We start from the raw sequence: 9,511 nt of genomic DNA on the forward strand, positions 1-9,511 counted from the left end.
GAGGACATGACCACTCCATGGTGTGGTTGAGGGGGAAGGTCTTTATTGTAGATATGAGAGAGAAAACAGTCAGAGGCATCTGGAAGAGTTCGGGGCAGAGAGAGAAAGTAGGAGACTGAACATGGCCAGGAGACTGGGCCTGATGGAAGAGAAGCTGGAAAAGAGCAGAGAGAGATGGACGTATAGAGAGAGATGGAGAGAGTGAGAGATGAAGACGGGCAGAAGAGAGGAGAGCAAAACATAAGGAGAGAGAGAGTAACTGTGGGAAGGGGGAGCCCATGAGCTGAAGAAGTTTAGGGTAGGGAAGGAAGTGAGAAGAGCCAGGATGCCAGCATGGACTCTGAAATGTGTAACAGGTATCTGTGACACAGAGGGAGCCACAATGCCAGCATGTATCAGGCTGACTGACAGGTAGGTCTGAGGCAGGACCAGTCCAGTCTGTCTCTCCCTGGGGCTGAGCAGGATGGTGAGTGTTGATGGCCCAGACCTCCCCTGTCCACTGGAGAGAAGCACAATGAGCCGGGAGTCTTGTCAAAGCAGAACCTCGTTTTATTGCATCACGGGTGGACTTATATAGGTTGGGGGGATGGGGTGAGGATAGTGGGCCAATGAGATGATGCTATCTCAGCAGTTACTAGGCAGAGGCGATTCTAGGTCCGGTAGAGCTGAGTCACTCGTGTGTAGAAGTCATGTCCGAAGACATGTCGCCAAACTTGATCTAGGCTTGGGAAGTTACACTGAGCCTCACGCCCAGGCCTTATGGAGCCCAACAGGTATGTGTGACACTGAGGGAGCCCGGAGGCCAGCATGCACTTTGGTGTGCCAATAGGCACTGCAGATAGCTATTTATCCCTTCTGCCAGTGGTAAGGGAAATGACTCCCTTTGGTAGAGGGAACCAGCTCCACAAGTTCCTGAGGAATGCTGACTGTTATCTAACTACCAGAATTTAGGAAAATGGAGTTTCCTTTGGATATGACAGTTTTGACTGAATTCAAGGAGCACAGTCGTCGTGTTCATAACCTTTGCAGCTTTTTAGCTTGAAATACTCTTGAGAGAATTATTTACCCCCATTTTTTAAAAGTTAAAGTAATGATATTGTTGTTAGGATGCGTAACAAGGTATATGTGGTTTGAAAAGAAATGAGCTGTAAGGTAATGTTTTTCAAGGGCTACATGAATGGTTTTGCCGTGCATACAGGAGATGGTATTTGGACAGTCAGTTGGCTCTCAGGGGCATAAGTGGCCTCACCCATCACGGACCAGTGTGAGGCAACTGTGAAAACACAGTTGTGCATCAAGAAACAAAAAAGCACAACTGAGAAGTGAGAAACTTATGTGTAAGTGGCTGGTGTTATATTTACCTATGGTACCCGTTAGTCATGCGTTGCCCACAAGCTCAAGAATGGAAAATCTGTGTTCAGTAAAAGTGTTCCTGCTAAAACTTTTGTTTCAAGCCACAGATGGTTCAATAGCATGAGAGCCCATTAGAACGCAACCAGAATCAAAGTGAGCGTCAGGGTTGTAAAGAACATAGCCAGCGAGAAATTCCTCACAGCGTTTGCAAGGAGCATCAAGGGTAATTCTACCTTAGCAGATATTTGATGTGGAAGAATGTTGTATCAAGAAGAGAATAGCATAACCATCTTAGTACTTCACATACTTCAAGGAAATGAGTGGATAGTCAGCACAAACTGTTCTCAACCATGTCAGACCAAGAAGCAAAGGGATTTCTGTATTTCAAAGTCGAGTTCATTCCAAGAAAAGGAGTCAGTCACTCTATGTAACAAACAACTAGACTTCTGTGGCACCCCACAAGTCCCTTATCTTGAATGAACTGGTCCACTTCGGGGGGAGGGGGACATTATACTTACATTTTCGTTATCCATTGTAGCTGAAATAATCACCTTGTCCTTCACTGTTATCAGGGCTTCTAGAGTTATTTCAGAGTTCAAAATCATTTTTCTCTTCTTCCCTCTAATTTAAAAGTACAACATAAAAATAAATTGTGTTGTGCTTCAAGTAATAAAACCTATACTCATCTGTTAAATGTGCAAAATTCTCCCTATAAAGCTAATTAACTAGATAAAAGGTCTATATCAGGCTTTAAGCAGTTTCTGTCTCAAAGGGCCTAACTCGGTAATTAATTATGTTTCTCGGAGTTTCTAAAAACACTTTTCCAGATTCATGGGTCTTTAGAAATGAAACATCTTGGGCATCATGCAAAATATCTTAATTTTTCAATCTGCTTAGAAATGAGTCAAGTTCTTAAACGGAAGCAAAGTTAATGACTTTAAAATCAGGCCTGAATAGTCTTATCATTTAATCACGTATTTACCTCAGAGTTCAGATAACATTGGTTGGATTTCTACTCAGCCTCACTTTTAAAGCATTTGTTAACATTGAAGTGACCATTCATCGGGGCAGCTTAGCGTAAAGGGTGGTGGCATTCAAAGGTACTAGTGAAGCATAAGTCAAGCCATGAACGTGTATATTACTACTCAGGTATATGGCTCCTATTGGCATGCTACATAGGGTATGTATGAACATGTTGTGGCTGCCAGGAGTCTGTACAGCATCACCCATCACATGATCATGTTCATGTCATTCTGCCATTAAAGAAAATGCCAGGGCTATTCAAACCAGACCGAGATCTGTGATGTTTTTCCTGTTAACCCTAACAGCACTTGACTTGCTGAAGGTAAGATCTTGAAAGGGAAAGATTAAGATAATCCTCATTGCACCATTCTGTTTAACCCCCTACCTTGGGTGTTAAGCTCTTCCAATTTGTGAGTATAGATAAACTTTTAAAACTGCTCAGAAAACCTGCTGAGCATGCTCAAAACCGTACCAACTGTTTATGAGGTCTATGCCTTGAAGTCTGTGTGTGCTCTAAATTCCATGGCTATGTTACTATCACAGACAGAATTTACTCACCTCTTTTGTAATCAGTCTCCAGCAGTGGATTTGCAAATCCTTCAAATTATTCCTGAACAGTAGGAGCAATATAGACTTAAAAGAAAAACTAGCACAAGACGGGGCTGATGATATCAGAAGAAACAGATTCTCTTGAAGACATGAAGTACCTTCCCAAGACCACTGAAATGGAGTTCTTTCCTACCCCTTTAAGCCTTCAGAGTGTCTCCCTAAGAGGGTCGAAAATTTTAATTACAGGTTTCCTCTAATTACAGGCTCCTTTGCTATGTTTACCACACAGCTGGGAGCCCTGAGGGTGGAGCTCGGCTCTTTAAAGTCCTGTTTTAATCCCCTTTGTAATTGTAATTGATTGCTGGTGTAAATTCCCTAGTAGGCTTGCCACCTTGGCACCACCGTTTCCCAGAGTGCATCATTTTGAATTGAAGGGCTGATATCTCTCCAAAAGTTTCCAGAATGTTTCACGGACTCTTTGAATTATGAATTAAACAGAATTCTTTAAAAAGAAGGCAAGAGGTTCCTTTGATGTCAGCTGGAGTTTTTCATCATATTATGGACTATTCATTTCTAGACTCTTATAGAGGTGGTTTCTTGAAACCAATGTTCAATTTAGGACCCATCACCGATCTTACTCTAACCTTTATGTTTTATTTTAACAGCATCATGTGTCACCCTGAATGTGGCAGTTTCTGGCAGAAACCTGGTGGTTAGTTTCCAAAGAGGGGGTGGGAATAGAGAAAGAACAATTTGTTGCAAACACGCCATCTGCTGCACGAAGTGTGTATATACAGAAGTGTGTCTATACAATAGGAATTTCACCAGAGAAAATCCTTTAAAAGCTTCCTGGGAACAGGTTAAGCAGGGAGCTGTTGTGCATTTGTGGCTCCCTATACCTTACATCACATCCTAAAGTCAGGGGTCCTTGATGACTTGAAGCTTTTTGATGGTAAGTCCTCACAAGGGACAATCTTTGCTTGGTATATTTGATTTTGAGCTATTCCCCATCCAAACATCACCTTATAGATTATTAAGCAAATAATAACCCCTCTCTTTATGTAAAAGGAAATAAGGTTGGTCAAGTTTCCACCATGGTAAGAAAATATAAATTCTATAACAAAAATGTTTACATCATAGATGATTTCGTATTACCATTCTTTTTATATCTTTCTGTACACAAAGCTCTTTGAAATCCATCAACGGTTATGCCATATAGAGTGACTTACCCGTTAGGTGAACGTTGTCATTCAGCTCAGACACTTCTGAGCCGTGTGCATTATGATGCCAGATCACACAAGAACAAGGGCTTGCCTGGGCAAACCTGGATCAACAACTTATGGGAAATCAGATCCCCTCCCGAACAGTAACCACCTCTCAGTCTGCATCCACTGCCAACTCATGTTTCAGAATAACAGACATAGAAAGATGAGACGATCCAGCAAGGTGAAAAGATGCCAAACTGGAGTAATGAAGAGAGAGATTGTTTTTCTTTCTTTCTTTTTTTTAATTCGGAGCTGAGGACCAAACCCAGGGCCTTGTGCTTGCTAGGCAAGCACTCTACCACTAAGCTAAATCCTCAACCCCTGAGAGATTGTTTTTCATCACAGATTGAGACTATTTCATTCTATCACTCTGTATTCTGTATATCTGTATATATCTGTTTATCTGTCGGGCCAAAGAAGACCTTAATAAGGACCAGATAAAGCTTCACGGTTGTCTAGAAGAGATGCTACCTTCATCCGGAAGAATACATTAGTTCATGGAGAAAGTGGCATTTGAAAGAATGTAGGATTTCAGAATTGGGCACATCAACAAGGGAAAAACACTGAGTAATTAAATGAGCCAAAACTAAGAAAAATGTAGCACTGTTACATCATTATCACCTCTCAGCAAACATTTCTTGAAACTTGTTAAGCATCAAGTAACTGTTGGTACAGTCATGGATAAAGCAGACATGAAGTCACACCCTTGAGAATTTACATCCTGGGGTGCGCAGGAGAGGGCCCTGTCAATCAAGTACATGCTGTACAAGCCGGAGGACTGGAGCTCAGATGCCGAGAACCATGTAAAATGACAGGAGGAATGGTGGCACACCCCTATTTCCAGGCTCCAAAGGCAGACAGGATTCCCAGAGCAAGGAGGCCCGAGAGACTAGCCATATTGGTGAGATACAGATTTCATTGAGAGACCCTGTTTCATTGAATAAGATGAAAGACTGATGGAGGGTGTTCCCGACATCACCTTGGGCTTCAACATGTACCTACAATGCTTGTACACACACACACACACACACACACACACACACACACACACACACACACACACACACCACATGAAAACAGCAGAAGAAAATAAAAACAATTTATAATAAATAGTAAGTATTTGGGTCTCTACTGCAGAGGTTATTCCTAGATTAGATATATGTGTGGAAATCATTGGCATAGTTAAGCTGACAGGGGGAAAAACAATCACTTCAGGAAAATTTCAAGAAAGGAAAGAGGAAATAGTTCAGAAGAGGTGGCGCAATTCCACACACCTGTAATTCCAATGTGGGCTACATAGGAAGACCCTGAAAAACAAACAAGGCATATGAATTTGAGACACTCCTACATTTAAAATATGAGTAAGAATTTATGAGGTAAATACATTGAAAACATGGTAGTATAAGAATAAAAATATCTTCCTTTCTGTATTTAGAACTATAAGCAGATTTAGAAGCTTATCAATGTGTAGCTCAGATGTGACTTTAGACATCTTCATTATCCAATAATTATCACTATAATTTTAGAATTATGAATAGCTTTCTCCGAGGAACTCTAAATGCTTTATGTGTCGCTTCTAATGTATCTCCCTAGAATTGATATTAAATCATAAAATGATACATTATTGAAAGTTAAGCAAAAACACCATTAGTATCTATGCTATATTCAGTTTTAGATTTCCTTTGGGGAAACACTCAGTTCTCCGTTTTCACTTTCAGTGAGGTGAATCAAAGCAGAGCCGCAATTCCCAGCTTATTTGTGAATATATAACTAACGGAAACGATAGCCCAGTCATTCTTCCCAGTCCCCTTCTGCATGGCGCACTCTGCCTGGCTGTCCATCATTCTTCAATGAATGCCATCCAATGAGCTGTTGGGCTTGCTTTTTATAGCTCCCAAGTTACACTTCAGGGAAATTTAAGGCACAGTTTGGCTGGAGGTCAGTGCAAGGACCAAAAATCGTCTCTCCACTTTTCTCATCACTGTCAGGAATCGTTGAGTCTTCTGAAGCCCCAGAAGTCATATGTTCATTAATCAATTCAATAAATAATTACTAAGACCTTACGGTAGGATAGGCTCTGCACCGATATATTGAAGGAAGAAAGTTGATGCTCTCTAGTACCAGGGAAGTTAGAATCTACTAAAGAATGTGCAAATATAGACAAGCAACTTTAATAGTGGGAGATAGCTAACTGTCATTGGTTGAACTTTGACCTCCAGTCCTTCTTTGGGCTTCCAAATGTTGTTCTCTGTGACAGCACTGGACTCTTCCCAGACACTACGGTTCCGTGCTCTGTCCTAATGATGGCTCTTTTCTCTTACATGGTAAGACACTGTCCCAAAAAAATCCAGTAATTTAAAAATAACTAAAATCCTATTTTTCCTACCCATTGTTCGTATTTCATTATCATCAATATTTTTAAATGAAAACCCATAATCATCTTCAAGTCTGCTCTCTGAGTGCCACTTCAAAAGTTAATCGATATAATCTATAAAAATGCCATCTCAGCATGTGGTGTACAACTATAATCCGAGAACTTGGGGAAGGCTATAGCAGAGGGTGGGCAGTCTAAGGACAGACTGGGATATAAAGAGAGATCCTATCTTAAGAAATGGCAAAATAAAAAAAATAAATGGCAAAATAAAATAACAAATAATGCGAATGTGCCCACCTCCTAACATCTTCATTCCTCACCCTAGGCATTCGTTAATTTCCATCTCCATTCTTACACTCCTAGAGTTTATTCTTCACTGAAAACTAAGAGAAAGTAAAGTCTGCAAAGAACTAAAGAAAGTAAAGAACTAAGTAAAAATTAAAGTCTGATCATAAGCTGTGAGTACTTTTCATTGATAAGAGAAAAATACACAAACATATTACTGGAAGCCATAAAGCCATCGACGGTTTGGTGTCCCTGAAACCCCAAGTCTTTATTTTGCTTTCTGTCCCTTCATTCTCTGTGCCTCAACCACACTTCCCTTCTTTCATCCATCAAACGTAGCAAGCATGGCCCTACTTTAAAATTTGTGTTTCTTTTCTCTCTGACTAGAATTTTCTTCCTCTAGAACTTTGAGAGAGATGACTCCTTCTCATCTTGACAAAAGATTTCTTTAAAGAAGTGATATTTGACCACACTGTTAAAGAATCCTCCCCACCACCTCTGCTTGTCACTCTCAGAGCTATTATATTGTTTTAATTTTTGTCTCAGTGCTTGCTACAGTTTAAATTGATATTCTATAGCACTTCTGGTTTGTTTAAAACTTACCAGAGTATTTGGTATTATGCAAGGATCATAAATATATTGTTCACTCTTTCAGCCCTAACATCTAGTAGATGTTTGATAAATAAATCATTGATCTGAGATAAGATCAAGAATGATGGGCATACAAAGGGATGCCATGTGTCACAATATTGAAGGGTCAACAAAACTAAGACACACCTTGAGACATAAATAAGGATTACACAAGAGATGAAGACACAGGCAAAGAAAAATACATGTGCAAGCAGAGGCAAAATAATATGAAAAGCTTTTCAGAAATACATTTTTGTCATTATTCCTGGAGCAAAGACCTAAAGAAGAATGACCCCAAAGTTGAGTGGTGTGTACTTATGGTGTGGAGAAGGAAAGATTAGGAATGATAATTAACCCTTTGTTGAGAAGTAAAATTATTATAAAAGCACCAAGTTTATTGAGAAATAGTTTTCATGATGATAAAAATGCAGGCCGGGTGGTGGTGGCGCACGCCTTTAATCCCAGCACTCGGGAGGCAGAGCCAGGCGGATCTCTGTGAGTTCGAGGCCAGCCTGGGCTACCAAGTGAGTTCCAGGAAAAGGCGCAAAGCTACACAGAGAAACCCTGTCTCGAAAAACCAAAAAAAAAAAAAAAAAATGCAGTAAAGGGTTTTGTTAGTCTTTTGGGGTACTGGGATCTGAACCTTGGTTTATCTGCAAGCCAATGCTGGTCTCTTGAGATACACCCTTTACCCTCACTGAGGAATTTTGATAACTAGAGTGCTGTAGCAAGTATAGTTTTGGGGAGATCGCTCCAGCTGCAGCATAGAAAAGGGTGAGAGGTGGGGGTGTCAGGGTTCTTAGTCAAAGAAGGGAAGTCAGTTACCAGGCTGAAAAGAATGTTTTTCACTGGAAGTACATAAATCTAGGCTTTCTGGGGTGTTTTGGTAAATGGAAGAGTAGTGAAATTAACCTTATGAAACTTCTACTAAAACTTTAATTAAAGAAAAGGGTCTTCTAGCTTTTCCATCCACCACCTTTAACTTGATTTTAAAAACATAGTCCTGATGTTGCTATTTGGAAATTTCATATATGATGAATTTGACACCCCCCCCCCATTGACCTCATTCTCCTCTCTCTCACTGAAGCTTTTTTCCCAACAAGCCCTACACTCCTTCTTTCTGTTCTTTTGTATATTTGAGAGAGACAGAGACAGAGACAGAGAGAGAGAGAGAGAGAGAGAGAGAGAGAGAGAGAGAGAGAGAGAGATCCTCTGAGTGAAATTGTGGATGATTTCATTGGAATATGTCTGGATTATTTGTTTACTGGATCATGGAAAATCTAGCAGTGGCTAGATCACCAAAGAAAGCCACACACACACACACACACACACACACACACACACACACACACACACACCACACACGCACACACGCACACACGCACACACACCCACCATTAACCACCCACAGTCATTCAGTAAGGAAAGGGCTTCCTCTGTGATCAAATGTTGAGGGTTCCTATTCTGGGAAGCTCTTGTGTGAGCAATCACAGCTGTGCAAGTTCCTGATGCAAAGGCCGTATCGAGCTCAGAAGACACTTTGACAGCACTCCTCTCTCTCCTAAATTCTTTCCTCTCCTTCTTCTGAGATGTTCTCTGAGCCTTGGAGAGCATGACACAGATGCTCCATTTAGAGCTGAGTGCTCAATTGTCACTTATTTTCAGCACTTTTATGACCATTTATGAGTCTCAGCATTAACTTCCCCCCACTACCTACACACAAAAATGGTTTTATGGGTGTAAACAAGTAGTAGATTTTCCACTTACAGCCTAGGACCTCCCAGGCATAGGTTCTTGATCAGATTTACAGTAGCAGGTATCAGTTGTCTCTTGGGAAATGGGGCTCAAATCCAATAAGAATATATTGTATAGCTGGGCAGTGGTGGCACATGCCTTTAATCCCAGCACTCAAGAGGGAGAGGCACACAGATCTCTGTGACTTCCAGGACAGCCTGGTCTACAGAGTGAGTTCCAGGACAGCCAAAGCTGTTACACAGAGAAACCCTGTCTCAGGGGTGGGAGTGGGGTGGGG

At 41.0% G+C, this 9,511-nt stretch overlaps 1 protein-coding gene and 1 long non-coding RNA gene across 6 annotated transcripts in view; one reads left to right on the forward strand and one right to left on the reverse strand.

Moving 5' to 3' along the window:
- LOC128100130 (uncharacterized) overlaps positions 1-8,041 on the reverse strand; it is a 39,861-nt gene extending 31,820 nt beyond the window's left edge. For all 3 annotated transcript variants that reach the window (XR_008214677.1, XR_008214676.1, XR_008214675.1), the window contains exons 1-2: positions 2,935-8,041; positions 1,872-1,974 (exon numbers count right to left, since the gene is read on the reverse strand). This is a non-coding gene — a long non-coding RNA (uncharacterized LOC128100130). The remainder of the gene's footprint in view (positions 1-1,871; positions 1,975-2,934) is intronic.
- Grm3 (glutamate metabotropic receptor 3) overlaps positions 1-9,511 on the forward strand; it is a 216,541-nt gene that overhangs the window by 162,112 nt on the left and 44,918 nt on the right. The window lies entirely within an intron of this gene.

The sequence above is a fragment of the Peromyscus californicus genome, unplaced genomic scaffold, assembly GCF_007827085.1.
Source record: "Peromyscus californicus insignis strain IS unplaced genomic scaffold, ASM782708v3 Scaffold_6__1_contigs__length_162567912, whole genome shotgun sequence".
In the NCBI taxonomy this organism is placed as follows: Eukaryota; Metazoa; Chordata; class Mammalia; order Rodentia; family Cricetidae; genus Peromyscus; species Peromyscus californicus.